The 25,873-nt window shown below is 40.4% G+C and overlaps 8 non-coding genes across 8 annotated transcripts; 1 reads left to right on the plus strand and 7 right to left on the minus strand.

Annotated features, from left to right (window-relative positions):
* Positions 1-2,661: 2,661 nt before the first annotated feature.
* TRNAA-AGC (transfer RNA alanine (anticodon AGC)) lies at positions 2,662-2,733 on the minus strand. Its single transcript has one exon. It is a non-coding gene; the product is annotated as a tRNA-Ala (tRNA).
* A 5,842-nt stretch (positions 2,734-8,575) lies between these two features.
* TRNAA-CGC (transfer RNA alanine (anticodon CGC)) lies at positions 8,576-8,647 on the minus strand. The gene has a single exon. It is a non-coding gene; the product is annotated as a tRNA-Ala (tRNA).
* Positions 8,648-14,694: 6,047 nt separating this feature from the next.
* On the minus strand, positions 14,695-14,767 carry TRNAK-UUU (transfer RNA lysine (anticodon UUU)). The gene has a single exon. It is a non-coding gene; the product is annotated as a tRNA-Lys (tRNA).
* A 1,675-nt stretch (positions 14,768-16,442) lies between these two features.
* Positions 16,443-16,514, minus strand: TRNAA-CGC (transfer RNA alanine (anticodon CGC)). Its single transcript has one exon. It is a non-coding gene; the product is annotated as a tRNA-Ala (tRNA).
* A 1,866-nt stretch (positions 16,515-18,380) lies between these two features.
* TRNAA-AGC (transfer RNA alanine (anticodon AGC)) lies at positions 18,381-18,452 on the minus strand. The gene has a single exon. It is a non-coding gene; the product is annotated as a tRNA-Ala (tRNA).
* A 1,149-nt stretch (positions 18,453-19,601) lies between these two features.
* On the minus strand, positions 19,602-19,674 carry TRNAF-GAA (transfer RNA phenylalanine (anticodon GAA)). The gene has a single exon. It is a non-coding gene; the product is annotated as a tRNA-Phe (tRNA).
* Positions 19,675-23,771: 4,097 nt separating this feature from the next.
* TRNAA-AGC (transfer RNA alanine (anticodon AGC)) lies at positions 23,772-23,843 on the minus strand. Its single transcript has one exon. It is a non-coding gene; the product is annotated as a tRNA-Ala (tRNA).
* An 829-nt stretch (positions 23,844-24,672) lies between these two features.
* On the plus strand, positions 24,673-24,744 carry TRNAA-AGC (transfer RNA alanine (anticodon AGC)). The gene has a single exon. It is a non-coding gene; the product is annotated as a tRNA-Ala (tRNA).
* The last annotated feature ends 1,129 nt before the right edge of the window (positions 24,745-25,873 follow it).

The following is a 25,873-nucleotide window of genomic DNA, read 5'->3' on the forward strand; positions in this document are numbered from 1 at the left end:
AGATCTAGTTTTACCTTTTAAAAATAGTCTTCACTTGTAATATTGTTGAAACCATTATTACTTTCCTCTTAGGGACCCAGAGTCATATGATAAATTAAAGCAAGACTTGTCTTACGAAGTGTTAGCTCCAAGTTGTCAATATCAACTCCCCTTTCCTGAGGTAATTTTATTTCAGAAAATGTAGTGCCTTTCCTTGCTTTAGGTCTAGGTCAGAGCCATTTCAAATCACTGATAGATATCCCCAGACTTAAATTTTGGGGAGGAAAGCTTAGAGTATATTTGTTCTGTCCTGGATGGCCCTAAATTATTAAGTGATCCCCTTTCTTCCCAGTGATGAACTTTGCAAACACAGGGATCTCGGGAAATAGCAGTTCTCATTTCATAGTCCTTGAACAACTGTGGTAGAATAAAAAGAGAGAGAGAGAAGTGTTTTTCTCTATTTAGCAGACTGCTATGTGAAATTAAGTTATATCCCCATCCATCACCCCATCTGCCCTTGACTTGGCCAATCTGGGGACTACTCATGTATCTATGACCACCTCAATCACCAGTGGTGTCTCTAAAATAAAGTTAGACTGAGAAAGGGATAAGCCTGCAAGTCTACCTCTCTTATGTCTCCTCCTACCTTTGTGGATATTTGGATATAATTTAAATAGAGACTTTCTAGACCAGTAGTTCTCAACTGTAACTGCATGTTCAAATCACCTAGCGATCTTTTTAAAATGCTGGTGTCCATTCCACCCTCCAGACAAATTAAACTAGAACCTCTCAGTGCAGAATCCAGGCATCAGACAATTTTAGAGCTCTCAAGGTGATTCCAATGTGCAGCCAAGTTAGAGAATCACTGCTTCAGCTTGAAAGAATTTTATGAGCTCAGGGAAACTGTATTGATTTTTATCTTTCCTTATGCCTTCCATCACCCAGTGCACATTTTACCTATCAGATAAAATAATTTAGTCAGGACACTGTTCTTAAACTGCACCTAAACCTTTTTTATTAGTTAAATTAAGGAGGGTCTTTTCATGTGGTTTGGGATAGAGAAATCTTAAAAAAAAAAAAAAAAAAACACCTTTGATGGAGTAGGTCATAGTCTGGTGACCTGAAGTGACAACAAAAGCAAGTAGTCATTACAACTCAAAACTGGTTTCTAGGCAGAACTGTTGATATCTCACAACTGCTAGCCTTGTCTGTGGCTATATGGCACACTGAAAATGGGAGGAACAAGGAATGAAATAGTTTGTGAACTATTTCTTTATTGATGGCTTAACTGGTAAATGCTATGGCTACTATTAGAGCTGTGTTGGAGCTACACTATTGTAGGCCTGTAATAAATACTGACAAGAGCAGTTGTTCAGTAAATAACAGCAGAGAATGATTTAGCTAACAGAGTGCAAACCTCAGTGCACCACACTTTGAAAGGCCCATTTTAAGATCCATTCTTTAATCTTGTGGGTTTTTTCTTAGTCAGGAAGCACAAGCTTCCCCATGAACGACAGACCAAATCATTAGAGACCAACGGAAAGGATGGTTGCCCTTATTATCTTTTTAACACTGGACCCTTGTACCTCTAAGAATGCTGGTGTCTTGCAGATATTCAGAGACTGACGAAGATACAATGAGCTCGGAAATCTGAGTAGGCAACAGCCTCCCGGACCTTTCTTTTCAGAGCCCTTTTCTGGACCCTTGTACCTCTAAGAATTTGGAGCCCTTGACCACAGCCTCCAAGGGCCACGTAGAGCTGCCCAGAGGCCTCCCTGAAAAATAAACAAAAGTACAGAAAATGGTTTTCTAAATTTCCTTCATTTGCTCATGTGACAGGGTGTCACGAATTGGAAATTGAGGCAAAAGCACCGAGATACAAGAAATGCTGCATTCCAAAGGGGACTAGCCCTTCATTAAAACAAAGGAGCTGGCCAAGGAACGTCCTTACCCACATGAATGGTATAAAAGGGCTGGGTTTAGGAAAATAAGTTGATTTTTTTAAGAGCGTTAAAGTCAGTACCTTTAGAATCAGTGAGGCAAATTTAGAGATTACAAAAGAAATCAGTAAAGAAGGAATTAAATCCACACTGGTATGAGCGCCGCGAGCTCACTGGCAAAACGCACTGAGGGGAAAACATGTCTATATCAAAATGTTTCACTTTCACTCCTTTGTGTTCGATTTCTGAGAGAACAGTCACGTTTTAAGAAGCGAAAAGTATCCAATGCTTTCACAGCCTGGGAAGAGTTTATTTTCTTTCTAGAGAGCTTCCGGTGAAATCCATCTTTCTTATTGAGCCTCTAAGTACGAAACCTGAGACTGGAGCTCAGCCTACCATCCCATCCCCCACCCCAAACCCCAGCAGAAAAGCTAAGTGAAAATCCTAAATCTTCTAATTTAGAGTTTAAATGGATAACTGTCAACCTCCGCCACCCCCGCCCCCCGCCATGGAATAGCGACCAACGTCACTTTTGATTTCACTTTGTGGAAAACGTCTCTAATCCCTGCTGAGGATGGAAAGGAATAAAATTTTAAAAAGGAAAGATTACTAGCATAACCCGAGCAAAGTATAATTACCTTGCGGCAAGAAGGGTTAATCTTTAGGTTTTACAGGAATGGACTGTGACCATTCCATTGGGAGGGAAGAGGTGTATTTCCGGAGCTGAAAAGAAACAAAAGCATGGAGATGCTGGGGATCGAACCCGGGACCTCATGCATGCTAAGCATGCGCTCTACCACTGAGCTACATCCCCACTCCAAGAAAACGGGCTTTTCTAAACTATCTTCATGAAATAAAATAAATTTACATTTTAAATTGTTTTGCTATTTTCTGAAAGAAACAATTCCCACCCTTGATTTTATAGTACTGTATTACCAAGGAATTCCGATTAGCCTGTGTCTTGCAGATATTCAGAGACTGACGAAGATACAATGAGCTCGGAAATCTGAGTAGGCAACAGCCTCCCGGACCTTTCTTTTCAGAGCCCTTTTCTCTTTTGTCAAAAGATGTGTGAGACAAAGGAAAATTCCTTACAGGAAAGATAAAAAGTAGTTTGCCAATGATTGTCTTTAATTATGAAACCTACCAACCTGTCTTCAATTCTGCATCCCATTCCTGGACTCCAGAAACCGCTATGCAACTATTCTTACAAAACAAGGAGCCAATGAAGGTATTTGTGTTAGAAAAGTAAATTCCTTCCACTTTTAGCAACTGAGAGGACTGAAGGGTGAAGATGTTGGCTTGTTTCCTGCAGCCTTCTGATCCTCATTTAATCCAAAGAATACACATCAAATCCAGGGAACACAAATCCTCGGATCTTGCTCTGATTCTTCGGAAAGAAAAGCCAAAGTAAGAGATTTGTCACTTCTAACATTGAGGCAAACCCTCTGCTTCCATGATGCTTATCTTCTGCAGAGTGAGTGGTTCTTTAGAATTCAGACCATTCTCTCAACAAGAGATGCAAATCAAAGCCTAGTCTCCCGGCCTAGTCCCCAAATATGAAAACCTGTGAGCCAATCTGGAAGAATGAATAATAATGTCAAATAGAAACAAAAGGAAGACTGAGGATACAGCATGCTTACAGGCGTGGAAGTGTATATAGTTCAGAATGGTTGGAACTGAAAGGAGCAGAGAAATCAGCTTGACAAGATATAACCAGCATTTCTCATCCTTTCACCTTGCTAAGAGAGCCTAAATTTTATTCATATAGTAAGAATTTGCGTAAACCATGAATCATCTGAAACAATTATGGCTTTTCCATTTCCTTTTGCCAGGGATTGTTTTCATGATAGAGCCATGACCCTCTGGTGGATAAGATGCACTAGGCAATCAGCCTAAAATTTTTGGAATTTTTTCCTTCAGGATAAAAAGAAAAACATGAGAGATGAACCACACATCTTAGTTTAGCATTGATATTTTATTTTCAAGAAAAGTTTTCTGTAACAGTCTGGAAGCTTGAGAGAAACAGATAAAAATTATTTTTTTTTAATAATGATTATTCCTTTGCAAGAAATGTAAAAAAAGGCTTTCTAGAAATATTAGTTTTCTATTGCTGAATAGCACTCCAAAATTCACAGCATTAAAAAAACTGATGCTTATTATCTCAGATTCTGTGGGTCAGAAACTCCAGTGTGGCTTGGCTGGGTAACTCTGGCCCCAGGAGTCTCCTGAAGTTGAACTCCAGGTATGAACAGTGCATGCAGGACTCTGGAGCATGGACTGTGTCTGGGGGATCTGCTTCCAAGATGGCTGATTCATTCGTGGGTAGAAAGCCTCAATTCCCCCTCATATATCTTGGTGACTGAGTCAAGTAGGAGAAGACCTCACAAGGGTGTGATTACCAGGAGGTAAGGATCCTCGGGGGGAGGGCCATCTTGAAGGTTATCCTTAATTGTGTATCAGTACTTATTACAATACCTGATGTAAATAAATTTGTGAACTAGTTTTTAAAAAGTAAATGTGTGGATGGATAGAGAGATAGATGCTTGCATCTCTGAAGGAATAAACAGGAGGACACTTTCAGTGGCTACTTAAGAGATTTAGAAGTGAGAAATTGTGAAATTTGGCTTCAATCCTCTTAACTCCATTAGAAGAAATGGAAACTGTATAAAAATGTATAAATTGTCAAAACGAACATTAAAAAGTTATGGAAAATCTGATTCAATATACAGCCATTTAAAAAACTGAATTTAAACAAAATTTCCAATCAGAGACAAATTTACTGGCATGTTCTATGAAATCCTAAAGGAAACAATAACCTCTGTGTTGTATAAAATATTTCCCCCCACCCAAAATGGGAAAACTATAAATTATTTTAGGTTAGCATAGTATCTATAAAAGACGCTTACTCCTTGGAAGGAAAGTTATGACCAACCTAGATAGCATATTGAAAAGCAGAGACATTACTTTGCCAACAAAGGTCCGTCTAGTCAAGGCTATGGTTTTTCCTATGGTCATGTATGGATGTGAGAGTTGGACTGTGAAGAAGGCCGAGCGCTGAAGAATTGATGCTTTTGAACTGTGGTGTTGGAGAAGACTCTTGAGAGTCCCTTAGATGGCAAGGAGATCCAACCAGTCCATTCTGAAGGAGATCAGCCCTGGGATTTCTTTGGAAGGAATGATGCTAAAGCTGAAACTCCAGTACTTTGGCCACCTCATGCAAAGAGTTGACTCATTGGAAAAGACTCTGATGCTGGGAGGGATTGGGGGCAGGAGGAGAAGGGGACCACAGAGGATGAGATGGCTGGATGGCATCACTGACTCGATGGACGTGAGTCTGAGTGAACTCCAGGAGTTGGTGATGGACAGGGAGGCCTGGCGTGCTGCGATTCTTGGGGTCGCAAAGAGTCGGACACGACTGAGCGACTGAACTGAACTGAACTGAATATCTATATCAACACCCAGTGGAGAAAATATAAGAAGGGAAAATTATAGGACCATTTTACTAATAAGCACAGAGGCAAAATGTATTAAAAAAGAGCAAACAGACTTCCAGTTTCTGGTTCCATATATAAGGTGCTTGAAAGTCACTTCATTCTGTCAAGAAGGAAAATCTGAACAGAGTGAAAAACCAACACCTCTTCTAGAATTTATAAGGGAGGTGAGGACACAGGGCAACTGGCTGCCCCCAAGATTGGAGAGATATACAGGTGAATAAGGGGAGTCATGACTTACCTGAGCAGTGACTCACAAGTGGAAACCACAAAAAGAACCAATACCTGAACTGTTGATGATTTGCTTGAGGACCCAAGTAGGCAACTCTGATTACTAAAAACTCCAGGCACACTGAGTCATGGCCTGGGCAGGGTAGGGGTGGGGTCTCTACACTTTTGTGTGTTTTACCCCTAGAACTTTGACCAGATTCTGACATTAACCATCTAAAAAGCGGAAGGTGGGGCGGGGATGGGGGTGGGGTGGGGCGTAATTCCTTCATGCTTCCAGCAGAGGGGGAAGAAGAGGAGCCACATTGAAATGTACCAGAGTGCTATTGTTCTTAACAAGGCCCGATTTCTAAAGAACCCATTTAACCAGACCTTAACCAACTGGGGTTTTGTCAGAGCCTAATTTACCCAGAAGAAGGGACATACTCAATTCCAACTGTCTCTAGACTTTCACATGAGAGAAGGAAAAACACACTCCAGCATCCTGTGGCTATCCTGTCCCACCTAAGAGTGAGAGGAGACAACTGAGAAACAATTGTGAAGTTCACCAGCCAGAGACAAAAGGTCAATAAAAGACTGAGACCTAATCATAGGTCTATAGAAAGCTTCTCCCCCAACACCTCACTACCGCATTACTAAATTCCTATTTATCCTTTTATCAAGTACACCACGTTGGGCTATCCAGAAAAAATTACAAAGCATATCAGAAGGCAAATAATAATTTGCAGAGACAGAGCAATAAAAGAACCAGACATGGCAAGAATTTAAAACAACTATGATTAAAATGATAATGGATCTAATGAATAAAGTAGATAGTATGCAAGAACAGATAGGCAATGTAAGCAGAAAGATGAAAATCCTAAAAAAAAAAAAACAAAAGAAATGCTCAAGATTAAAATACATAGTAACAGAAAGAATGCCTTTGATGAGCTCATTAGTACAATAGACACAACTAAGGAAAGACTCTGAATTTGAGGATGTATCAGTAGAAACCTCCAAAACTGAAAAACAGAACAAAGACTGGCAGGGGCGGGGCGAGGGCAGGGGGAAGGACAGAATATCCAAGGACTCTAGGACTTGTGTAAAAAAAATATATAACATGTGTAATGGGAATACTATAAGGAAAGGAAAGAAAGAAATAGAATACTTGAAACAATGACTGAGAATTTCCCCCAAATTAATGTCAGACAGTAAACCACAGATCTGGGAAGTTCAGAGAACACCAGAAAGATAAATGAAAAAAGAAACAACAACAACAACAAAACCTACATATAAGCATATCATTCTCAAACTACAAAAGATCAGATATAAAGAAAATAATCCTGGAAGAGGTCAGAGGGAAAAAAATCTAGACTATAGAGGAACCAAGTCTAGTGACTTACATGTGACTTCTATTAAGAAACTATGCAAACAAGAATAGATTACAGTGAAATATTTAAAGAAGAAAGCCACAACTTGGAATTCTGCACCCTGAAAATTTTGAAAAATGAAGGAGAAATAAAACTTTCTCAAACAAAAATGGAGGGAATTTGTTCCCTGTAGACCAGTCTTGCAAGAAGTGTTAAAGAAAGTTCTTTAGAGACAAGAAAAATAATAGAAACTCAAATCTTCATAAGGAAAGGACAAATATCAAAGAAGGAATAAGGAAAGGTAAATAAAAACTTTTATTTTTCTTAGTTTAATTGATCTCACAGGTAAGTTTGTTCAAAATTATAATAGCAACAATGTATTTGATTATGAGGTTATGGCTATATTGTATACATACTTATGTATGTTTACATGTAACTAAAATAAATGATAGCAGTGATACAATGGCTAGGAGGGAAGAAATTTTGGATTTTTTCCCTATTACAAGGTGGTTATACTACCTGTGAAGAAGTATAGTGTTATTGGAAGGTGACCTTGGATTAATTGCAAATGTATACTACAAACTCTAGAGCAACCACTAAAAAAAGTTAAGGAATTAACTGATAAACTAAGAAAGGAGAATATTAAAAAAAATATTTTTGTGGTTCCTCAAAAATTTTAAATAAAAACTAACTGCCACATAATGCATCAATGTAACATCTGGGTATACATAATGCATCAATGTAACATCTGGCTATACATCTGGTATTACATATATAATATTGTGATTTACAATAAGAAATATATATTTGGTCTCCATCCCTACTAATGGCAAAGAGCTCTTAAAATCGTTAGAATATTCTAAGGTGAGAGGAGCAAAAGTATTTCTGTTATGTTAATGAGGTAAGTTTTGGCTTGCGACTAGAATTAGGAGCTGGTTGTCAGAATAGAGAACAGTCGCGCTATTAAGGGTGCCTAACCAACTCTGCCTTCTATTTCCACAGGCTACTTCTAACCTTTACTACATTCCCAGACCTTCTGCATTGGACTGTGACTAGCTCTTCTCCATAGAAATCTTGAGTAAAGCCAAAGATGCAGTGAGAAATGAAGAAAATTCTCTTATGGTCCTAGGGTGGATCCTTGAATAGCGATGTACAACTACTACACCAATACTAAAACAGATGCTACCTTCTCCTCTCCTTAAAAGAAAAAATTACTAAGAGATATTTTAATTATTCTCCAGTGCAAAGTTGGAATGGATAGAACCTCCTTTAATTGAGATAAATAAATCTTTGAAATGCAACTGTATTCCCTCTTCCTGGCATTCATAGGATGAACTTACTTCTGAATTGTCTCTGGCTTTGTACTGCTTGCTGCCTAATAAAACATCCCAAGGAGGTTTTCAGAAAGTAGAGAAAATCGTGATGGTAGTTAACCAAACAGAAGACCAATAAACACATGCATGGAAAACTGCTATATTTAAAGGGCAAGACAATTGCCCACAAATGAGAAAGAGCTAAAACATTTTGATTTAAAAATGCAAGGCCAAAGTCTAAATTAGACAGCAACAACAAAAGTAGATCGCCATGGAGATGCCGGGGATCGAACCCGGGGCCTCATACATGCGAAGCATGCGCTCTACCACTGAGCTACATCCCCTGATGAAAACCCGCTGCTGGGTAGGATTCCTGTGCTTTTAAAAGCTCAATGCGTTTTGCACAGTTTGGAGTATCTTTTTATTTCCAACCAGATAGTAACCATCATTGAGGATGAATTACACTTAAAGCCGCTTTCGGATTCTATCCAAGTAATCCCCTTTGGAGATGCAGTGACAACATACAACTCATATCGTTACTGAGAGCACAGCCCAGTTTCATTCAGTAGCTTCAGCACAAGTGCTTTCTCTCGCGTTGGCCAAATCGAACCCCATGTGGAAATCACTGGGAGGTTTTTTTCAGAACTCTGAAGAATGGTCTACAAGCCAAAGGCTCATAGAAAATGAGATTTCCGCCCCCCCCTCCCCCGCCACCCCTTTTCTTTGTAGCTGAATGGTTGAATGGTCAAAAGACTCTTTGGAGCTGCGTCTTTCTACTTGCTCTCTCTTGGAGGAAAAAAGATAAACGACAACAAAACCACAAACAAAAAATGTCCAGATTGTTGAAATTGTGAAAATTCTGCCCTAGTCTTTGTCACCAGAGGTAACGGCTCTCTCCACAGAGACCTTCTAACTCTCCTGAAATCTGAGTGGTTATCTGTAAACTGTGGGTTCATGAAAAATCTTAGATTTAAGAAGCCCGAATTCCCTGTTTCCCCCTTTCCTTTATCCACTGGCCAGCTTCTCGTTCCGCTGGCTACTCCGCGGAAGAATGAACCTGGTCAGTTCGGAGAGCTCATCTGCAACCTAAGAACCTAAGACGGGTAGAAAGAAAAGATGTTTTTCCCCTACCCTTCACTACTTTATCATCCTAAATCCCAGATGAAAAATATTGGTGAGCCATCAGCCAATCAATGACGGAAAATATATAAAGTGTTAAAATAAGCCTTTATTGTTTAAACCATTGAGATTTTGTGGATGCTTTCTTTAACATCATAATCAAGCCTATATTTAGTGAAACAGGGAAATTATCCCTTTTGTTATATGAATAGCAGTTCTATTTTCCCAGTCTGAAATTTGCCATTGACTTTGCTTGTGGATTTTTCCTTGTTATAGAGGAGGCTTTGCTTTGTTTTGTTTTACTCTATTATTATCCAAATAATGCATATTGCAGAAAATCTGGAAAGTAAGAAAAGCATAAATGTACTTAAAAAAATTTACCTATGCTCTTACCACTCTTTCAGAAGCTCTCTTGAAATCAAATTTGTCAAATTTTCCTTTAAATAATTTTGGATTTTTGAATCATTATTGGAATAACCTTCCCCACTCCAAAGTTATTAAAAATTTTACTTGTGGTTTTGAAGTACTTCTAAATTTTGTATTAATAAATCTCAAACACTGTTGAGAATTCACCCTGCTGTAAGTTGTGGGATATTAAATCAAAATTTTTTTGTCCAGGTAACTACCCATATTTGCCGTCTTTACTCGTAGTGGGAGATTGTGACCCACTGTGCTCCATGTTTACAGATCTAGCAGTCAGAAATAGAGTATTCACTCATAATATTTGAACTGTACAATTTATCTAACAGATAATTGTTAACAGATAAATCTAACCTAGAACTCCTGATGAGAACAGAGTTCCTAATGAAAATAGCATTATACCAATTAGGAGAATCTAAAGCCTAACTACAAATTCTTTGTTTTACTCCCCTCCCTGCTTTTTTTTTTCCCCCCTGAAAGTTATAGTGACTCTTGTTCTTTTCAAAAGTGTATCTGAGTTTCCTTTCAGAGGTAAATTTTACCTTGTTTATGATAAAGACTTTTGTTGAAAATATGTATATCTGAATCTCTTTTCAAATATATATTTTATTTTTTTACTATGATGTACTCTGTCTTCAAAGCATGCACACACTTGAATAGCTTTTTTAAAGTATATACCAACCTTCTGAAGTTAATTTTCTGTTGAACAGAAGGATCTCTCTCCCCAGTGACTCCCAAAGTAGTTTCTTGAAAATTGAGGGATTCAGAGTCTTGTGGAAATGTGACCACTGACTTAGAAAAATTTAAATATGGCTTTTTGCATACAAGAATAATGGGGGAAATACCCTGGAAGGAATACCCTGGAAGAAATAAATATCCAGTGGATTTTTCACCTCTAAGTCTTAACTCATGTATTTTTATGAGTGAATGATTTGGGTAGAAGAAAATCCTTGTCATTCACACACACACACACAAACCATATATTAGTCTTTAGGCATAGGAAAGACAAAGGATGGTGAACTAACACTGAATTAACACTCAGTCGTGTCCAACTCTTTGTGACCCCAAGGACTGTAGCCCACCAGGCTCCTCTGTCTAAGAATGGTAGAAGGATATTAAATACTAGCACTTTATCAGAAAGAATTTAGGTAATCTTGCATAGTGGCAATTTACCAGTATTTGCACATAGCCTCTCCCAGTCAACACCTGTCAACAGAAGGGAAAAAAAAGAAAAGCACAATGTGAGAGTTCTGAGTTAAGTTTTATTGGGGGCAAAATGAGGACTATAGCCAGGGAGTCTCAGATAGCTCTGAGGAACTGCTCTGAACAGGTAGGGGGAAGATCAGTATTACATATGATTTTAGTGAAAGAGGGCACATGCAATCAAGCACACTTTTTGGCAGAGGTTTGCTGCTAGTCAGGAGGAGCAGATGTCACCATTAATTATTTTAGTGCTTTTCTAGATATAAGAGAAGGAAATGGAAACCCACTCCAGTGTTCTTGCCTGGAGAATCCCAGGGACCGGGGAGCCTGGTGGGCTGCCGTCTATGGGGTCACACAGAGTCAGACACGACTGAAGTGACTTAGCAGCAGATATAAGAAAATGTAAGGACTTGGGGTCATAAAATCTCCTGAAAATATCTTTTTGAAGGCCTGTTCTGCCAGTGTTTTCCTGGAGCACAGAGTGCCTCATTCCGGATCTCCACTCTGAATTCCTTTCAGGGTGTGTTGAAGGTCAGCAGCTGCAGTGGCTAATGACTTAAATCCTTGGAGAGGCAGATGGCAAAGTGGCAATTTTTAGTTGGCATACTTCACAAATATGAGTGAAATTTTGCATATTGATTTTGAGTGTGAGTTACAGAACTGCTTTAATTTGTAAGAATTTTCACATTTATATATTTTCTTCTGTTTATTCAAATACATTAGTTCTTATAACTCTGTTGTCCAATATGGTAGCCACTAGCACATGTGATTCTTGAGTACTTGAAATATGATCAGTCCAACTTATGTGCTATAAGTTTAAGATGCACACCAGATTTCAAAGAATTAGTATGAAAAAAAGAATGTAAAATACTTAGGTACTATGTTTATGTGGATTATTTTTTTCTTTCATTCTTTTTTAGTAGCTTTTTATTTTGTATTGGTATACAGCTGATTAACAATGTTGTGATAGTTTCAGGTTAACAGTGAGGGACTCAGCCATATATGTACATGTATCCATTCACCCCCAGTCTCCCCTCCCACCCAGGTTGCCACATAACATTGGGCAGAGTTCCATGAGCTTGTTGGTTATATGTGAACTATTTATTGACATGATAAAGTCAGGTGTTGCCCTAAACGTCAAAGACTGAGCGTCGAGAATGAAAACAGCCATGAAATTTGGTGCAATAGGTCAGGGGACCTGCAGCCTCTATTGGACTGAGGTGCAGAGTCCACTCTGAGTCCATCTTTTATTCCTAATTGCACACTACAAGACTTTTTTTGATCTTAACTTTCCCAAGACACTATACTGACATAGTCCAGATCTCGTTTTTTACCCCAGGCCATTCCCTTCTGGGCTAGTCTCAGGAACAATCAGCAAGTGCGTAGGCAGCGTTCTTGCCTGCCGCTGACCCGCTGTTCCAAGGTCCATGCTTTCATGAGCCCAGTCATACTCCCTTCTGAGTCTGGCCTTGGGGTTTGTAACAAGGAGATTATTCTTAAGAAAAACATGAAAGATAATCATTAACACAGTTTCTTAATATATGCTGTTTTTCCAGGTGCTATTTCTGTGGAATTTCTCAAGTCTCTGAAAGTACATTATTAGGAATTCCCACTACAGTTAGGGAACTGTTGACCAAAACCACCTGCCTTGGCCAGGCCTGCATGCTTGAGTTGTCTCAGGCAACAGGAGTTCTAGATAAGGAACCTGGTGCTGCCACTGAAAACTAACTGGGAGAATTCAGAAGGGGCCAAAGGCTGGAGGAGATGACCAACCTTCCAGAGTCCTTCTCCCTGGGATCCATCTTGGTTGAGTAATGTGCATGCCACCAGGGAGGACCCTGAGATTACAGACCAAGCAGGATGACTGTCTAGAGATAACACAGAAACTAACCCCATTACCATAAAACCTGAGACTACAGCCATGTGGCAAATCAGTTCTCCTGGGTTTCCTTACCTTGCTGCTCTCTACTTAGGCCCCCCTTCTGCAATAAAATCTCTTTGTCAGCACAATGTGCCTCCTCTGACATTTCCAAGTGTGAACGAGAGCGCACTCTTGGACCCTGGAAGCATGTCCCCCTTCCTGTAACAGTAGTATTTTAGATATATTGTATTAAATTAAATGCAGTATGAATTTCACTTGTTTCTTTTTATTTTTTTCAATGTAACTTCTAGAAAATTTAAAAATTATATATGTGGTTGGCATGCATGATTCACATTATATTGGGCAGTGCTTCACAATTTACCACACTTTTGCTGATATCAGAAATATACAAGACCCCACTTGGCACTGTTTTCTTCTGTCACAATGTAGAGTAATAATTTACCAAGGACACTGGACATGATCTTAGTTGTACTTTACACCCAGACACAGAGACAAACTAAAACCAGCCCCATTTCCCCATCCCACCTATTTCTCTCCCTCATTGAGACCAGTCACTTTTCTGTTTCCTATTTTACATTCTAGAGATCTGATGAATCTTTTGGACCAACTAAGAGACAAACTGTTTCAGACAAATGGAGTCCTTCCAAGTTCAAAATCTACTTCATGGGATTTCTGTGAAGAAGAACAAAACTCTCATACAGTCGGAGGCCAGCAAAAAGGAGAAAGCAATCACCTGACCTGGGTTTCTAAGCATTTCCTGGGATTTCTAAAGAAGTTCAAGGAACATAATACTATCTGGAGTCCATGATCTCTCTGGCTTAAGACACAGTTTCCTGGAAATACCGTTAATGAGTTCCCAATCTTCAAATCACAATAAGCCCTTTTACATTCTCGCTCCACACACTCTGTCTTCCATGATAAGAAAAACCTCCTTAATCACAAATTTCTGCAAAGTTGCCATCTTAGGGGTTTCACTGTGGCTACCAAATACCTTCACAAGACTGAATCTTAAATTTGCAGGCACCTTCTTGTTCAATTGCTCAGTCACTCTTTGTGACCCCATGGACTGCAGCACACCAGGCTTCCCTGTCCTCCACTATCTCCAGGAGTTTACTCACACTCATGTCCATTGAGCTTGTGATGCTATCTAACCATCTCATCCTCTGCTGCCCCTTCTCATTTGCCTTCAATCTTTCCCAGCATCAGGGTCTTTTCCAGTGAATTGGTTCTTGAATCATGTGGCCAAAGTATTGGAGCTTCAGCATCAGTCCTTCCAATGAATATTCAGGACTGACTTCCTTTAGGATGGACTGGTTGGATCTCCTTGCAGTCTAAGGGACTCTCAAGAGTTTTCTCCAGCACAGCAGTTCAAAAGCATCAATTCTTCTGCGCTCAGCCTTCTCTGTGGTCTAATTCGGCACATCCCTACAAGACTACTGGAAAAATCTTAGCTTTGACTGTACTATTTGTCGGCACCTTAATCATGTTCACACCCAAGCTCCTCCTCTTTCCAGGCTCGATCTAACACCCACAAAGCAAAAACACAACAGACTACCCGCAAGCAGAAAGGAATTCATTCTTCTCCATACCCATTCCACCATGGAGGAGTCCTGTTTCTGGCTTATTTGAGCGAATGTCTCAAAACCTTGTTTATTAGATTGCATACTAAGAGTTGATGACTTAATATTCAGGCAGCACCATGGCCCAGAGCAGAGAGTGAAAACCTCTTTTGGACATAAAAAGGAAAAAAAAAAAAAATCCTGGCAACGCCCGAACAGGGACTTGAACCCTGGACCCTCAGATTAAAAGTCTGATGCTCTACCGACTGAGCTATCCGGGCTCACGAAGGTGATGTTTTTCTGACGGCCTAGTAAGAGTGAGTTCATTAGATTATTTTCAATTGTGATCCGTGTTAAAAGTCAGTCCTGCACACGTACCTCATATACTCAAGCCAAGAGCAGCCGGCAGAGGCCACTTCCACACTCACTAACCTGCTGCCATCACAACAGACATCAGGTTTGAAACAATTTGACTTCCCTCTGAAGAGCTCGCCTATGGAAAGGGCCCCAAGATGCTCTCAAAAGCCAACAGTTTGGGTACAAACGAGTGCGATCTTCTTAAGGGACAGAAGTTTTCTGTTTACTTCCCTAAAATACACGGGACTTCAACACTTTCTTGTATGTAGGTATAGGATGCAAAGAAGAGAGGTGGAGCTTGCACAGGTCCTTCCTACCCATTTACCCAAATCCTACTCAAACTCGCCTCCTTCCTTGTCCTGTTCAAGCGTCGCCTTTCTACTCTTGTCCACTATATTGCTTCCCGCCTGAGATCTTGCCAATAACTTGGTTCACTCCACCCAGGCTCCGGGTTTTTGACACTCCAGGTCAGGGTTTCCCAAACCTGCCAGAGTTTGAGTTTGCAGAGTTTCCTAATATTATAAATTACTGTCTGCTTTCGGACTTCATTCAAAATTCACGTCTGGGTTACTTGTCACACAAAATGGACGGAAAGTGTTTTTGCGCCTCAGTGCCTGAGGTGACAGATGCTATCTAGGCTGCTGCTGCTGCTACTGCTAAGTCGCTTTAGTCGTGTCCGACTCTGTGCATTAATTCCTTTCACACAAGACGTTAAATGAGACTCCTTTCACATATGGAGTACCAGCCCACACATTCCCCCTGCTCACTCCTCATTCTGGAGAAAATTCTGTCCGAAAGAGGTTGTGTACTCTTTTTCCTCCTCCCTCCTCCTTTTGTCTTTCAAAAACAGAGCCTCAAGAAGAAACGCAGTTGCCAAGGGCCCGATCGCCTTGCTGCCTTAGGTTTGCTGGACATGCACTGTCGCTCTGCATTTCTTGGCAGGTTGTGTGTGAATCCTTTCCGCTCTGTCATCTCTTTCCTTCCGGAAGGACCTAAATCCCGCTCTATCCGCCGCATCCTTACCCGCCTCTTTAGCAATACTTTTCTTCTTTGTCTTCTTCCGCGGCATTTTTACGGTCTTTTAGGCAGTTTTGGAGTCGGAGGAGGTTGAAGTTAGGGGAAAGGAGGAATTTGAAAACTCAAGAAAAATACCCCATTCCTGAGACGTTCCCTGGTGATGCAATGGAAATGCCTTCCTGAGAACTGGTGAAGATGGAGCAAACTTCGGAGCAAGCTGAGAGAAGCAGGAAGACACCTGAAGCAGAAACAACAAACTGCAGGGTCCAAATTCAGTCTAAAGTCTAAAATACATACCAATGATTCCTTATTCTCCAATTCCAATGGGTCTTTTTCAGTCCTTGTGCTAGTCTCATCTCAGGGGCCTTCTCTTCCATAGCCACATGAAAATCCAGGTCTCTGACTGCTCAGATAACTAACTAAAGGAGCAAGGATATTACCATCACCACCACCCCATCCCACACCCCTTTATTCTATTCTCTTTCTTTCTTTCCTTCTTGTCTTCCTGTTGCCGATTCTCGGCCCTGGAAAAATGGTAGGCTGGAGGGATTGAAATATGAGAAAAGTTGACCAAAATACAGATGGAGGTGCCAGGGATTGAACCAGGGACCTCGTACATGCGAAGCACGCGCTCTACCACTGAGCTACACCCCCCTGTATTCATGCTCCTCTGGCTGTTTCATAAAATATTATTTCTTTTTTTTTTTTTTTAAAGCTTGCCTAGAGAAAGTCTATCAAGTTAAATGTTAGTATTACTGAAGTTTTTAAATATACAGTCTAGTGGCTTCTTCCTGGCCTGCAGTTACTTAATTAACCAGGAACAAGCTGAAAGAATAAAGCCTTCTGAGAGATACTTAAACAAAAAAAATTCTATTCTTTTCCCTTCATGCTCCTCAGTAATACTGTCAGTGGAATTTAGTGCTCAAGCTTGATGATGTGACTGACTCTTCCAAGTTTGTTGTTTGGAGTTCAGGAAATCCTGAATGAGCCAGATCTTTCTTTTTTTGTTTCCTTCAGTCAAATGTTCCTTGAGAAGACAGACATACCAGTGAGGATAACCCTTAGAGTGGAAACGTGTCAGGAGCAAATGGGTGTAAAGTTAACTTTGATGTGAGGAAGAAAAACTGAATAAGGGAATATGGAGAGGAAAGTGAGAAAAGTTTGTGCGAATACAGTTTAAGAGAGTAAAAGAAAAGAGCAAGAATAAAGGTGCTAGAAACTAAACCCAGTGCTTCATTTCATACATTCTACTCTCACACAATCTAAGAAATTCAGAAAAAGACTCATCCTCACTGGTTTTCATTATTTGCTACTGGTTCTCCACGAAGAAGTCTAGAAATGAAAAGTAAGGATTTATCTATTTTAGAGGATCTTGTAACTGCTGTCACTCCCAAGTGCATGATCAGAGGAGTTGAATCATTTTAGTAGTGTGTAGATCTAATGGGGGTGCTGTCCAACTTGCTGGGTGCATAGAATTGCAAGAGACAGAGAATGCAAGAGACAAAAGTTTACTCACCTTAGGTTTTCAGCTGGTACTCTTAAACATAAAGGCAGGTTGACTCGAGAAAAGCAGTGCTTACTAATGTGTGCAACAGGCATCACTCAGGAGAAACATAAACAAAAAGTAACTCAAAGTGCAAGTTTAGCACCTCAGCCAATGAAGTATGTTCAAGAAAGAACAGTAAATTTATAGATAAAGGACAGGATTAAAGAAAGCAGTTTTTATCTTTTCAGGGCAGTAAACTGTGGGAAATTAAATACTGGGGAGGCAACTAGTGGACTAAAGTTTGTTTGCAGATTCCTCTAGTGCCTATCATCGACTCGATGGACATGAATTTAAGCGAGCTCCAGGAGTTGGATGGACAGGGAGGCCTGGTGTGCTGCAGTCCATGGGGTTGCAAAGAGTCAGACATGACTGAGCGACTGAACTGAACTGAACTTGTGTCTATCTGGGCTGGTAAGAGTTTTTCTCCAGTAAAAGGAAGATTTATATCCTGCTTTTGGTCAGACATGGAAGGATAAAGAGAACTTTTTTGCACCTTAATTGTCTTCAGCTCAAAATAATTTTTATGTTCAAAGAGGCATACTTTGGGGGACATTCTGGTTTCATACATAGTCATGTGCAGAAAGACCATGTTACAGCATGTTACCCTACAGTCCTATGTTACAGATAGTTTGTCAACTTCAACTCAAAAGTGCATGAAGATCTGAGAAAGTATGAGTATGCCGTTCTTCCTATATCTTGTTATATTAAAATTTTTAATTTGGTTGCTTTTTAACTGTACAGTTTGACATTATTAGTTTAAAAGCTATTAAAATTGTATTATTTATACTTAAACGTAATTTATTGCATTCTAAACTAGATATATTTCACTTTTTCTCCCCCCAAAATGAGAACGTAGCTCCCAGAGATCAACACCAAGTGGAGTCCTGCAACTTAAACTGCAGCCCATCACACGATGATGACCCCCAGAATCAGCTGACCCCCAGATCTGACCCCCAGAATCAGCCGCTCACTACTGGAGGTGCCGGGGATTGAACCCGGGGCCTCGTGCATGCTAAGCACGCGCTCTACCACTGAGCTACACCCCCTTAGTTATGTTTTATGAAAGAAAACTTAATGGCTTATCTATCTGCCTAGGAGAAGGCAATGGCACCCCATCCAGTATTCTTGCCTGGAAAATCCCATGGATGGAGGAGCCTGGTGGGCTGCAGTCCATGGGGTCGCTAAGAGTCGGACCTGACTGAGCGACTTCACTTTCACTTTTCACTTTCATGCATTGGAGAAGGAAATGGCAACCCACTCCAGTGTTCTTGCCTGGAGAATCCCAGGGACGGGGGAGCCTGGTGGGCTTCCGTCTATGGGGTCGTATAGAGTCGGACACGACTGAAGCGATTTAGCAGCAGCAGCAGCAGTGTTTCCAGACCTTGAAATTATTACCACAAAGATTGCTTACGTACAGTTCCATTATTTCCTGAAACCCCTTTATTTCATTCTTTTTCTCAGCTACACGAAGAGAAGGGCAACTTCATGTTAGGCAGAAAGGCGTCATTCCTAGTATCTATTCACGTTTGTCAACCTACAAAAGGTGACTAGAAGAAAGAAAAAAAGAGCCTAGAATCAACGATACTTGAGGAACGACTAGGAGAACTAGCCTCATATTCTAATTTCTTCATACAGATCCCCACTAGAAGGAACCAAAGCCACTGTAAAAATTTGCTGTCACCTAGAATATCAATGTGTCAGAATGTAAGAAAGTACTCAACAAGTATAGCAAGCTCAAAAGATCACAGTACCTTCTAGGCAATCTTGGAAACACTGAGCTTTAAAATGAATAATAAACAATACAGGAATACAAACTAATAGATAAAATAAGGCTACTGGGTCAGAAAGTTGACTGAAATACAAGGTCTGATGAAGAGAAGGCCAGCGTGAAAGGATCCCTAATTTTTGCTCTGAGGATGGTACTAATGGCTCTGTTGTCCGTTTCAGAACTTGGAAACTTCAGTTTGAATTGAGAAGTCAGTGGCTCAATAGATTATTCAGACACTTGTTAAATTAAAGTTCTAAAATCAAAAAGTTAAAGTTCTAAAATTTTGGCTGGAGTAAGATTTCATAAATTCACTGTGAGTTTATTCATAGAAAAATCTAGAGCTATTTTGTGATCGTCAGTCCATTACAACATTCCTTTATGCACCCGAAGTAAACTCGCCCTTGGCGATCAACTAAAAAGCTTAGAATGCCGAAACCCGGGATTGAACCAGGGACCTTTAGATCTTCAGTCTAACGCTCTCCCAACTGAGCTATTTCGGCTACCTGAAAACTTACTCTCCTGACATTTCTTTTTTTTTTTTTTTTTCCAATTTCAGTTTTTAGAAGATTTCAGATTCTTTTAGTGTAGCTGCCTAGTTGTCCAATATATTTGCTTATCTGGAAAGACCTGGAATTGATTGCCTTCTCTGTATGCCAACTGGAGCCAATTCCTGGCAGCATGGGATGAACACGTAAAGGTGGGAAAATCTGAAGAGAGGTGCCAATGAGGGATTCGATGGAAAGACTTTCTACTCCTCTGCGTCCTGTCAGTTGACCCAGACACAGCTCAGAAACTAAAGGAAACTAAGAAAAATGTTATTGGTAGCTCTTATTTCTCTCTCTCTTTTTCATTCTTTCATCTCTCACAATCTCCAAAAATGGTGAGAAATAAAAGCCAATGATGCTGTGAATTTGCCAAAAGAATACCGCATACATAAACATTATCAGACTAACCACTTCAGCCAGTAGTCCCAACTGACAGGAAAGCAACTGTCACAAAGTTAGAAAATTTGAAATGACAAATCTCATCACAACAGAATTTCTTCACAAAATTTTCTTCAAAAATAAAATTGAAACTATGACTAAATCAGTTTTTGATTCGCTCCTTTGTGATTCAGGCAAGGAAATCATTTAGCATTGTGAGGTAATAAATAGTGCACAGCATCATTTCATTTTCAAGTAGAAACAGAATATATGAAGCAAGGCTTTTGAGTCATTTTCGTGAGAAAGTAGCTCACATTCCCATGGCTCCTACACTTGGTACAATCCTCTATTCTTCAACCCACATCCAGAACTTCACAGGGAACTCCTGATAACCAAAGAAGAAAAAGAAAAACCAGATCTGGTTTATAGATGATTCTGCTCATATACTGGGACCACACAAGTGTGAGCGGCTTCCATAGAACCTGTAGGCCAGTGAAGGTAAACCCTCTCAGTAGGCATTACTTCAAGCAGGGTATGTGACTGTTCATTTTGCTTGGAAGGACAGATGTAGGGTAGATATCTACACTAGTTAATGAGAGGTGGCTAATAGTTTGGCAGGTGATTAGGGGCTTGGAGAGAAAATTATTGAGAGAAAACTGCAAAAGTGGTGACAAAGAGGTCTGGTAAATAGGCGGGTAGACAGAATCCCCCAAATGTGCAGAGCCTAAGGATATTTGTTTTCAAGTAAATGCTCTACAGAGAGCAACCTCCTTGGAGGCAGTTGAACACAATGACACATTCTGTTGATGTCTGGAAGCTTCTCCTTGGCCACCACTGTACTTGCCCAATGAGCTTGTGAACAAAGTAACCATGATGACAAGAACAGAGGTCATATATAGGCTCAGCAATGCAGACTACTTTTTTTTGGTTCTACATATGTATTTTAATTTTTATTCATACTTATTTTAATTTTAAATTTTTAATTGGAGGATAGTTGCTTTACAATATTGTGTTTCTGCCATATATCAACATGAATCAGCTACAGGTATACACACATCCCCTCCCTCTTGAACCTCCTTCCCACACCCCACCCCATCCCACCCCTCTAGGTTGTCACAAAGCATCAGTTTGAGCTCCCTGCATCCTACAGCAAGTTCCCAATATGTAGTGGGAATTCCTAATAATGTCCTTTCACAGCCTTGAGAAATTCCACAGAAATAGCACCTGGAAAAACAGCATATATTAAGAAACCGTGTTAATGATTATTTTTCATGTTTTTCTTAAGAATAATCTCCTTGTTACAAACCCCAAGGCCAGACTCAGAAGGGAGTATGACTGGATCATGAAAGAATGGACCTTGGAACACCAGATTGGCATCAGACATGAATGCTGCCTACGCACTTGCTGATCGTTCCCAAGACTAGCCCAAAAGAGAACGGCCTGGGGTGAAAACAAGGAGCTCTGGACTATGTCAGCATAGTGTCTTGGGAAAGATAAGATCAAAAAAGTCTTGTAGTCTGCAATTAGGAATAAAGCTAGACTCAGAGTGGACTCTGCACCTCAGTCCAATAGAGGCTGCAGGTCCCCTGACCTGTTGCACCAGATTTCGTGTTCTGTCTTCATTCTCATCGCTCGCTCCCAGACCATTTGGGCAACACCACTATCCATTTTACATACAGTAAAGAATACATTTCAGTGCTACCCTCTTAATTTTCTCCTTTCCCAACTGTGTCCACAAGTCTGTTCTCTATGTTTGCATCTCCACTGATGCCTTGCAAATAGATTCATCAGTACCATCCTTCTATATTCCATGTACATGCATTAATATATGATATTTGTTTTTCTCTTTCTGATTTACTTCACTCTGTATGATGGACTGTAGGTTCATCCATCTCATTAGAACTGGGTCAAATGAGTTCCTTTTTATGGCTGAGTAATATTCCATTTTTTATATGTACTAAATCTTCTTTAGCCATTCATTTGTCAACGGACATCTAGGTTTCTTTTATGTCCCAGCTATTATAAATAGTACTGCAGTGAACATTGGGGTATGTGTGTCTTTTTCAATTTTGGTTTCCTCAGGGTATATGCCCACTAGTGGGATTGTTAGGTCATATGGAAGTTTTATTCTTAGCTTTTTAAGGAATCTCCATACTGTTCTCCATAGTGGCTGTATCAATTTACATTCTACCAACAGTGCAAGGGGGTTCCCTTTTCTCCACACCCTCTCCAGCATTTATTGTTTGTACATTTTTTTGATGATAGCCATTCTGACTGGTATGAGGTGATGCCTTATTGTAGTTTTGACTTACATTTCTCTAGTAATGAATGAAGCAACATAGACTTCTGTGCACCAAAATAATGTAGTTTAAACTACTACTAAGTGACTAAACTACCAACATCACAAACTTTGAGCCCTCACTTGGGGGCTATGATTCCACTGGGGAACAACTACCTACCCTGGTGTCAGGTTCCTTACATTTGACCACTTCTGTATTAGGGGCACAATGTATATCTAATCTCACTGGAATAGACACTTATTCTATATATAGATTTCCCTTCATGTCCCCCAATGCTTCTGCCAAAACCACCAGCCACGAATTTACTGAATGTCTTATTCAACATCACCTACAGCATTGTTTCTGAGACAAGAAGCCAGTTTATAGGAAAAAAAAAAAAAAAAATCGGCTGCTGCTGCTGCTAAGTCGCTTCAGTCGTGTCCGACTCTGTGCGACCCCATAGACGGAAGCCCACCAGGCTCCTCTGTCCCTGGGATTCTCCAGGCAAGAACACTGCAGTGGGTTGCCATTTCCTTCTCCAATGCATGAAAGTGAAAAGTGAAAGTGAAGTCGTTCAGTCGTATCCGACTCTTACTGGCCCCATGGACTGTAGCCTACCAGGCTCCTCCGTCCATGGGATTTTCCAGGCAAGAGTACTGGAGTGGGGTGCCATCGCCTTCTCCGATAGAAAAAAAAAAAATCGGCAATAGGCTAATATTCTGGAATTCACTGGCCTCACCATAAGGCCGCTAACCCTGAAGCAAATAACCTGATTGGATGGTGGAATGACCTTTTGAATACTTAGTTATGGTATGAGCTAAGAGACAATACTTTTGGTGAGGGAGGCCATGTAATGATATCCAGGATATGGTAAATACTCTTCATCAGTGACTAATGGCAATGTATTTCTCTCATCAGGATCCATGGATACACGAATCAGAGAGAGGAAGTGAGAGTGGGTCTTTTCACTGTTATGGCCAGCCTCCGGACACAGGGACATTTTGCTCCCTCTCTATTCCACTGATAATTTTAATTTGAACTCCAAAGTCTTTACATGATTTTTCTGGTGTTTCTTTGTGATTGGAATTTATGAATAAAAGGCATGATTTTATTTAAAGAGATAAGAATCAGTGTATTGAGGGGTGTATTGAGTTATGTCAAGGAAAGCTTGATAGCATAAAATCCTTAACTTTCCCAATGTGCGGTCAGCTAACTTGTGTAAATTACTGAGGGTCTAATTCCTCATGACAAATACCTGATCCTCTTTCAAAACTCATGGAGGGATGAGTGACGCTATTTTGGGTAGACCGTAACAGTTGAAGATTCACAAACCACCTGCTACCGTTCAGTACCTTTTTCATTAGTAGCGGTCCTCAGTAAATAGATATATCTAAGTGGAGGTGCCGGGGATTGAACCCGGGGCCTCGTGCATGCTAAGCACGCGCTCTACCACTGAGCTACACCCCCAACCTTACCAGGATGTTTCATTCGTATTAGACATCACTGAAGATTTGGTGAGTGAGGCAAAATCACTTATTGTCTTGTGAATTAATTTACAAGAGCTCTAGGCAGCCCACTCCACCCAAAGTAAAAGCCTTAACATCAGTTTACTTGATCAGAAAGAATAATGATCCATTGCCTACTCTTTCTGGTGACTGTACAATATAATTATGGTTGGTGGTAGAAGAGTAGAGAAGCACAGAGAAGAGATCATCCCTGGATAGGTTTGCTTCTCCTCGGTTCACAACTCTTTCATTAACCCGAACAGTTGAAAGAATAATGTCTTCTAAAAGATAATTGACTGAGAACGTCTTACTTTTGCTTTTCCTTCTGTTTCTGTTCTTTCCCCTTCGTGCTCCTCAATGATGCTGCCAATGTCACTGGGTCCTCAAGCCTGATAATGTGAGTCTGTTGTGCTTGTTGCCTCAGGTTCGAGAGATCCTGTGTGAGCCAGATCTTCCTTTTTATTTTCCTTCTGTGTTCCTTGGGAAGACAGACTTCAACAGTGATGATGAGGCCCTTGGAGTAAAATGTTACGAATTTAACTTTGCTATTGAGCAGAAAAAGTAAGGGAAAGTGGGGAAATTTTGTGCAGCACGGTTTAGAAAAGTGAAATAGGATAGTAATGGAGATGCTAGAAATGAAACATTTCATCAAAGATGCTGGCTGGGAAATGTTGGATGAACATGTGGCAAAAATTAAGTTAAATGAAATAATTTAGCATCCATATTAAGGAAGTTATTGATGTTAGAGAACACATGAGTAATTTGCATAAGAAAGCAGCGTAGGTATGCGAGGGGGTGTAGCTCAGTGGTAGAGCGCGTGCTTAGCATGCACGAGGCCCCGGGTTCAATCCCCGGCACCTCCACTTGAGAGCCTTTATTGGAGACCTCAGTAAGCCATCGAGGAGAGTTTTTTGACTTGTTTATTATTGTTGTCATTTTTGTCTTTGCTGCCTTTGGTCTTTTGAATGAGTCAATCAAAGTTTCCTGCCTTGTTCTTGTGCCACAGTTTTCTTTGCAACTTTGGAATACAATGATATAATTCGTGCGGGTGTACTCAAACCATTTGTCCATGTTTTTCTTAGCCATCTTCTCTCTAGCCATTTTGAGCAATCACAGCTAGGATGCCTGCCCCCACCTCTACTATTCTTAGCTAACAGTATTGCATGATGACTTCAGGAATGGCCAAAGTGAAGCCAGATACTTCTGATTCTCATGCATCTTTGATGGAAATACCATTTGTGCTTAAAACAAAGATCTAGAGGAGGACAGACTGTAATTGTTTGAATAGACTTTCTCTGTTCAAACTGTGGCTCTTCAGAACTCCCACTGGGAGAAGTGTAGTATAAAAGCAGTAGAGAACACTGAAAATGTCCCAAAAGATCTCTAGAAGAAAACTGGGTTTCAGGAGACTTCTGCGTAAGAGTAAGAAACAAGAATGGAAGAGCTAAAGAATCTTCGCTCAGACATTTTAAACGCTCGACCCTCAGGTCAAAAGTTTGAGGCGCTATCCAAGGTGCTGACACTTGTATTCTTGGACTTGTATTTAAAAGTGTTAGTTTGTTGTCCGGCTTACATTTCTTTCTCATTTGCCCCTCACATTCCAAAGCTAGTGTGCTAAAAAATCTGCTGCCTCAGATACATAAGCCCAAAGTCCCCGCTGACCCTGCTTCTACGCTCAACATTGCTGTCACTACAGTCACGCAGGAATCCAGACGTGGTTTTCCAGTTGCTCTTTATAAAGCTATCAATTCCTGCAGTGCGTGCGTGCATACTTAGTCGCTCAGTCGTGTCCAACTCTTTTTGCGACCCCATAAACTGTATCTCGCCAGGTTCCTCTGTCCATGGGATTTCCCAGGCAAGAATACTGGAGTGGGTTGCCAAAACTCCAGGGAATTTCCGGCAGTACTGCACCGCAAACAAAAATTCAGCTACACAAGGGCCCTCCAAAGTGCTCAACCTGTTTATCCAGCGAGGAAAAGAGCAACTAGTATC

Source organism: Bos mutus, chromosome 23, assembly GCF_027580195.1.
Source record: "Bos mutus isolate GX-2022 chromosome 23, NWIPB_WYAK_1.1, whole genome shotgun sequence".
NCBI lineage: Eukaryota > Metazoa > Chordata > Mammalia > Artiodactyla > Bovidae > Bos > Bos mutus.